This window comes from Vombatus ursinus, unplaced genomic scaffold (genome assembly GCF_900497805.2).
Source record: "Vombatus ursinus unplaced genomic scaffold, bare-nosed wombat genome assembly UNPS02014812.1, whole genome shotgun sequence".
Taxonomy (NCBI): Eukaryota; Metazoa; Chordata; class Mammalia; order Diprotodontia; family Vombatidae; genus Vombatus; species Vombatus ursinus.
In genome coordinates this window covers 46,816,959-46,824,275 of record NW_020954590.1, presented here as the reverse complement: position 1 = coordinate 46,824,275, position 7,317 = coordinate 46,816,959, and the positions used below count along the sequence as shown (strand labels likewise).

General features: G+C 38.1%; 1 pseudogene; it reads left to right on the top strand.

Moving 5' to 3' along the window:
* The first annotated feature begins 1,522 nt into the window (after window positions 1-1,522).
* LOC114053943 overlaps window positions 1,523-7,317 on the top strand; it is a 24,203-nt pseudogene continuing 18,408 nt past the window's right edge.

Sequence of the window (7,317 nt, the reverse complement as noted above, 5' to 3'; positions counted from 1 at the left end):
GGTGGTGGTGGTGGTGGTGATAGCAACATATATGGAACTCTAAGGTTTACAAAGCTCTTTACACATGTTATCTTCTTTTATCCTCAAAAACTTGTAAGGTAGGTATTATTATTAACCCCATTTTATAAATGAGGAAACTCAAGCACAGAAAGGTTAAGCAATTTGCTATGGATCACACAGCTAATAAGTGTCTGAGGCAAGATTCAAACTCACTGAGCCCAAGTTGTACTATTCTATCCACTGTGCCGCCACGCTGCCCCTGAAGAGAGAGCAAGGGAAGAGGTTCCAGTGGGGACATGGGGACATTCCAGCCTGGGTTATAAGAAGAAAATGCTCTATCTCTCTCTCTCTCTCTCTCTCTCTCTCTCTCTCTCTCTCTCTCTCTTTCCCTCCCTCCCTCCCTCTCTTCTTTCTCCCTCTTTGTTACCAAGAATGGCTTGCCAGTAAGAAGAAAATATGAAATATATTTACAAATGAAGGTGATGCAAAAATAAAAGATTTCAATAAGTAATATTCTTTCAAAAGAATCCTCATACAGAAAATGTTTTAAAGAGCCTATCAGGGAAAATCTCTATTCCTTTTCATTCCATATACATAACCCAATTCCCTCTCAGCAAATGTGGAGCATCAGTTTTCCTGATAAGAAAGTTTTCAAAGAAGAAATGAAAAATCTATTTTAAACTTTTTGAGTACAAGGGAGGTGATAGGGCTAGGTGAGAAGTGTGAACTCTTCCTCCTAGGTCCTTGATCAATTAGTTTTCAACTCTACTGGGGAGCAATTACTAAGGTGTGAACAAGCCTCAGGCAATAACCAGGAATTCACAACTTGAAGGAAGGAGGGGCTTCAGAGTTCCAGGGATATATAAAGAGGCAACTAAGGCAGACTCAGAGATTCCTACTGAGAAAGCAGAGAAAAAGGCAGTCCCAAGGTTAAAGAACACTTCTCAGAAGACACAAAGGGTCACGGCTGATGAAATTGAACAGGAAGAAGGTCATCTCTGTTTTATCTGCTCGAATGAAGTCATAAACCAAATCACAGCTGAATGTGGACATATTATTTGTATACCTTGTCTCAAGGAAAAAACCTCTCCACCTTTATGTTGCCCTACATGCTGGGAATTCTCCCAGTTGAGAATTCTTCAGGCTGACATTGCCATGCACCGTAAAGGTGAAGACATGTGTCAGATACACCCGGGGGGACCAGAAGCTGTTCTGTGATGGGAACGGGATCCTACTGTGTATGACCTGCTCTAAATCAGAGGATCATGAGTACCACATTCATTGGCCCATTGCAGTGGCTGCTCTGCAGTACAGGAAGAAGATCCAGGCTCATCTGGAAATCTTGCACAGAAATGTGAACAAAGTTCAGGACCTTCTACTTAAAGAGAAAGACAAACCCCTTTCATGGGCTGTGGTATGCACTAACCAGAAAGAAATGAAGAGAAAAATATTTCAGAAAAAAATTCGGCAAATATGGTGGTATCTGAACAGGAAGAAGGAGAAATCAGAAAAAGAGAAACTCATGGAGAAAGAGAAGAAATTCAATGAGCTCCATCTGAGGCTGAAGGAGATGGAGGCTATACAGGAATGTCAAATCATGGAGGAAAAGGAGGAGTGGGAAGCCATGATGTCCAGCCAAAGCAGATTCCTAACAGCCGTAATCACCCAGCTGGAGGACAAGATGCAGAAACCAGATGTAGAAATGCTACAGGATGTGGCAGAAACCTTGGAAAGGACTTTCGTACATCCAAATTTGGAACCTTTCATCCTGACTATGGATACTTCTTATGTCACTGTGGTGACCGAATTTTTAAAAGTCTTTCAAAGACACAAACTGTGGAAGGGCCTCAATTACTATGACTTGTCTGAGGAAAAAAAAAGGGCAATTAGGATTTTCCCTGGCTTCTCAGGTAAGACATACACTGCTTACATAACTGGGAGTGTTGAAGCTGAGACCATCAAGCAAAGAGCTTTCATGCTGAACACTTCATCTCTGGATACAATTGTTGAAGAGGAAGAATTTGCAAGAACTAGCACCACTTCCAGGAATGACATTTAGAGGAATAAATCATCATAAGAAGACCCTTTACATTCTATAGAAAGGCAGCAGGAGCAAATGCCTAGGCACACAGGTTGGAGTTGTTGTGGATAGTTCTGAATCTATTTGTATTGAATAAACTTGACATCTTGTCAAATAAAAAAATTAAAATTAAAAAAAGAAGAAGAAGGAGAAGGAGAAGAAAAAGAAGAAGAAGAAAAGAAGATGATGAAGAAGAAGAAGAAGATTATGGTACCAATAATCATAGGTCAGTAGCCTGGGATAAAGATCTTCCATCAGAGGTCATGATATTTGAATGGAAGCCAAGGTTAGAAGACAGTATTACCATCTGTATAGAAAAATGGATTTGAAGCAAAACAAGCAAACAAAGAGAAAGCTGGGTGAAAAGCAGAACAATCAGATGGAGAAGAAGGAGGTTGGAGAATCTGAGGTTGGAGATCAAAGGTTTGGTTGAACTAGACCAGGAAAAGTCTCATTTTTGCAGCCACCTATGTATGCATACATGCCAGTTTTTAAGCCTGGTCACGGCCGGCCAATCCTCAGTCTCCAACTTCTGAATTTCTTTCTGCTAGAGAGTTTCTATCATCACCTTCCACCCACATTAGCTTGCAAAAACTCTAAAGGTGGCAAATAGCTATAGAGGATTTGTCTTTGAAGTCAAAAGAAGGAAAGCTTGTTAAATCCTGTTTTAAAGATATTTCCAAAAAAAACTGCCAAATTTTACCTAGGGGTTTTTTTCAGTCTGTTTTAAATATATATAACATTTCAAATTTAGTATTCTTTAACGTTGCATTATTAAGTTGTGTTTAAAGAATAATTGAGTAAGAATGCAGCAGGCTAGACAATAGTGAGGTACAGAGGAAGGAGCACTGGATTTGTAATTAGAGGGCACAGGTTTGAATCCCAGCTTATAACTTTTCCGATGTCTTTTTTTTCTTATATACCTTATTGCTTATTTATTTATTTTTATGTAGAAACTTTATTTCTCTGGGCCTCATTTTTACAGTATCTAAAGTTTGACCGGCTGGCCTCTTAAGAGCCCTTCTTGCTCTTGAGCAATGATTCTACTATTTCTCTTTCAGTTGATAATGCCTGTGGCTGAAGCCTGGCTCTTTGGCCCACAAATCTATAATCATGTCATCACTATGTATCTGGTAGTAATTTATCTTCATTGTAGGCAAAATGCCTAAGAGAAAATAAATAATGATGTGAGTGCTACATTTACCAACTTAAATATAAAATGGTAATACAGACCTTATAAAACCCTAAAAGAAACTTGCATAGAGGCTAAAACTCAAAATAACTCTTCATATGAAAGTGGATTCCATTCTCTTGTGTACCTTCTAAATAACAGGCACTTGGGCATTCTAAACATGGGAGTCAATCAGAGGATTTTAGATTTGAGACCTTAAAGATCAGCTGAGCCCACTGCCTCCTTTGATAGATGGGAACACAAAGGCCCAGAAAGTTGACATTACTTGCCCGATATCACACATGTATATAGTAGAGCTAAAATATGAACCAGGCAGGTGGCACAGTAGACAGTGCTGGCTTGGAGTCAGGAAGACTCCTCCTCCTGAGTTCAAATCTGGACTCAGACACTTCCTAGCTGTGTGACGCTGGGCAAGTCACTTAACTCTGTCTGCCTTAGAGTTGAAGAGGAAATGAGTTGTAAAATAAGTTGAAAGAAGGAAATGGCAACCCACTTCAGTATTTTTGCCAAGAAAACCTCAAATGGGGTCACAACTAATTGAACATGACTCAACAACAACAAAAATATGAACTGGCACAAACAAAGCCAATGCAACCAAGATTAGAAGAAAAGTAGAAAATTGGGAAAGAATCTTTACAACCAGTCTCTCTGATAAGGGCCTCATCTCTAAAATATATAGAGAATTAAGTCAAATTTATGAGAATACAAGTCATTCCCCAATTGATAAATGGTCAAAGGATATAAACAGGTAGTTCTCAGATGAAGAAATTAAAGCCATCTATAGTTATATGAAAAAATGCTCTAAATCACTATTGATTAGAGAAATGCAAATCTAAACAACACTGAGGTACCACATCACACCTATCAGATTGGACAACATGACAAAACAGAAAAATGATAAATGTTGGAGAAGATGTGGGAAAATTGGAACACTAATGCATTGTTGATGGAGTTGTGAAATGATCCAACCATTTTGAGAGCAATTTGGAACTATGCCCAAAGGGCTATAAAAATGTGTATACCCTTTGACCCAGCAATAGCACTTCTAGGGCTGTATCCCAAAGAGATCATACAAATAGGAAAAGGACCCACATGTCCAAAAATATTTATAGCAGCTCTTTTGTGGTAGCCAAGAATTGGAAATTGAGAGGATGCCCATCAATTGGGGAATGGCTGAACAAGTTGTGGTATATGAATGTAATGGAATACTATTGTGTATAAGAAATGATGAACAGGCAGACTTCAGAAAAACCTGGAAAGACTTGTATGGTCTGATGCTGAGTGAAGTGAGCAGAACAAGGAGAACGTTGTACACAGTAACAGCCACATTGTGTGATAACTAATATTGATAGATTTCACCCTTCTCAGCAATACTAGGATCTAAGACATCTCCAAAGGCCTCATGATGGAAAATGCTATCCACATCCAAAAAAAGATCTATGGAGTTGGAACACAGATGGAAGCATACTATTTGCTATTTTTTTCTTCTGTTGTGTTTTGTCTCCTCTTTCTGGTGGTTCCTCCTATTGGTTCTAATTCTTACTTACAACATCACTAATGTGAAAATATGACTAATAAGAATGTATACGTATAGTCTATATCAGATTACGTACTGTCTTGGGAAGGGAGATGTGGAGGGAGGGGGAGAAAAATTTAAAACTCAAAAGCTTATGGAAGTGGTTGTTGATAAATCAAAATAAATCAACTAAAAAAAAATAAAAAAGGAAAAAAATATGAACTGGAATCTTCTTACTCCAGAGCTAACATTCTTTCCACCATATAATGCTGCCTCTTTGATATTTCAACTCCTGCATCATAAATTCAAATTTTGAGCCCCAAAACAAAATATTAAAATTAGAAAGCACTGCCTTGCCCTTAATTATGGAAGATAACATTCTCCAATAAAAGAAACCAACTAACACTTTCATCTCAATACCAAATCTTAGTAAATCATGGGCTGATTGAGCAGTATTTCTAACTACATTGGTGTTTCTTGGATATAAGACAACAATATCAAATGATGTTTACATTGTTCAGGTAGTATCTTCTTAGTCCCATTTTATTCTTACTTGTTTCCTCATTCAATCAGTAAATATTTATTGCTAGACACCTATAAAGCACTTTTTCCCATGTAATTGACAACTATAAAGCTGACTACCCAAATAGGTCGATGAAAGCTAAAATATTATCAGAACTAATCTGTGACTGTGATCATGAAATTGGGGGGCAAATCCAATAAGTATTACAAAGTACAGTGCCTGACAAATTGTAAGTACTTAATAAATGCTTTTGGATTACTTAAGAAAGATAGTAGACTAGGCATAGGAGATGATGGAGAAGAAAGTATCTTTCTGCAACTATGCCTTGTCCATGCCCTGAATAGGCACACAAATAGATCAGCTGTAATTCCCCTCATGGAGCAGAAAGGTTGACAACAAACACCAAGAATTTTCCAGTGCTGGTGATTCTAATGACCCCTTCCCAACTTATTGAGAAGTTGTTGCAGAGTAAGGAATATAGGATTTGTTATACGTCCTTCAGTGTCCAGTGGTTTATCCAACTTCGTTCTTGTATGAATATGTTACTTCCCTCTAGATCAGCACCTTGGGCACTGGTCCAAGGGGCAAGTTTCTTTTCTTCTGTGTTCCCAGGCAAGTAGAAGTCATACTGGTCTGTATCTTTCTGTGGACACCAGGGGACTGGCCAGAACTGGTCCATTTCCAGGGGATGGCATCGGCTTATAAGAATTGCCCCCAGTCCATGTATATTTGTGAAGTATTTAACACAATGCCTGGCACATCATAGGTGCTATATAAATGTCTAATACCTTCCTCCCCCCATATATGTTTCTGGGCTTCTTTGCCCTCCAGAAGTTGTACCCACCAAGTTTTCAATAGCTAATTAGAACTACAGCAAAAAGGGCAACATCTTTACATTATCCAAAACAGTTAGATTTAAAGCCTAGGATATTATGAAGGTTGCAGTATCTCCAGAATAACAGGGGAGTTGATAAGGAATAAGTTTGAAGGGAAAATAATGAGCTCAGCTTTAATCCTATTTAGTTTTTAGGGGTCAACAGGACATTTAGTTGGAGACATCTGGTAAATAATAAGAAATAAAGGACTAGAAAAAAAGTAGGTTATATATTTATCTTCTGACAAAAAATAACAGTAGCCCCTCTCCATTGCCCTCACTTTCTGACACTGGTGAATATACTCTCAAGGCCCTATGTAAATTACCAAAAACTGATTAGTCAAAAAGCAACTGAGCATTGAAAGAAAAGCCATAGAAAATAATTTCCTTTCCTATTCTCTTCCAAAATAATATCCAGCTTGTGAAAGGAAATCAAATCTGTCTCCTACTCTCATCTACCAAATTAGATGAAACATGACCTTATAAAGTGATTAAAGTCTATTGGTACTGATAAGAGTAGTGATTCTTAATTACGTGGTATTTTTCATCTTCTAAGTGCTTTACAAGTACAGTATTAACTAATTAACAATGGAATATCTGATGTTTCATTCCTTGTGATTCTTAGAAAAGTCTACTGTCATTTCTTTTTTTCCGTAAATGAACTTTTTCAAAGAAAAAAAAGAAGAAATCTTGAAATACAGGAACAGAATGGGTGATATTTAAACTTTTCAAATTAATGATTATAACAAGTTGCTTCAGACAGTTCTATTAGAGTTGAAAGGCAAAACCAGAACATGAGTGAGTGACTTTTTAAAGGGGAAATAATGGTGATATAGACCTACAATCCTTGCTACTGAGGAGGCTGAGGTTGGTGGCTCTCTTGAGCTGAGAGCTCTAAACTGCAATGAACTAAGTCAATAGGGTGTCCTAACTAAATTTAGTATTGATATGGGAAGGCATCTAGAGTGAGGGCTTATCAGACTGCCCAAGGAAGGGCCCTGGTTAGAAACAGAACAGGTAAAATCTCCCCTGCTGATCATACTGGGACAGGCCCTTAAGCAGCCTCTGCTCTTCCAGGCTGAGATAGACAGACAGACAGACAGACAGACAGACAGACAGACAGACAGACAGA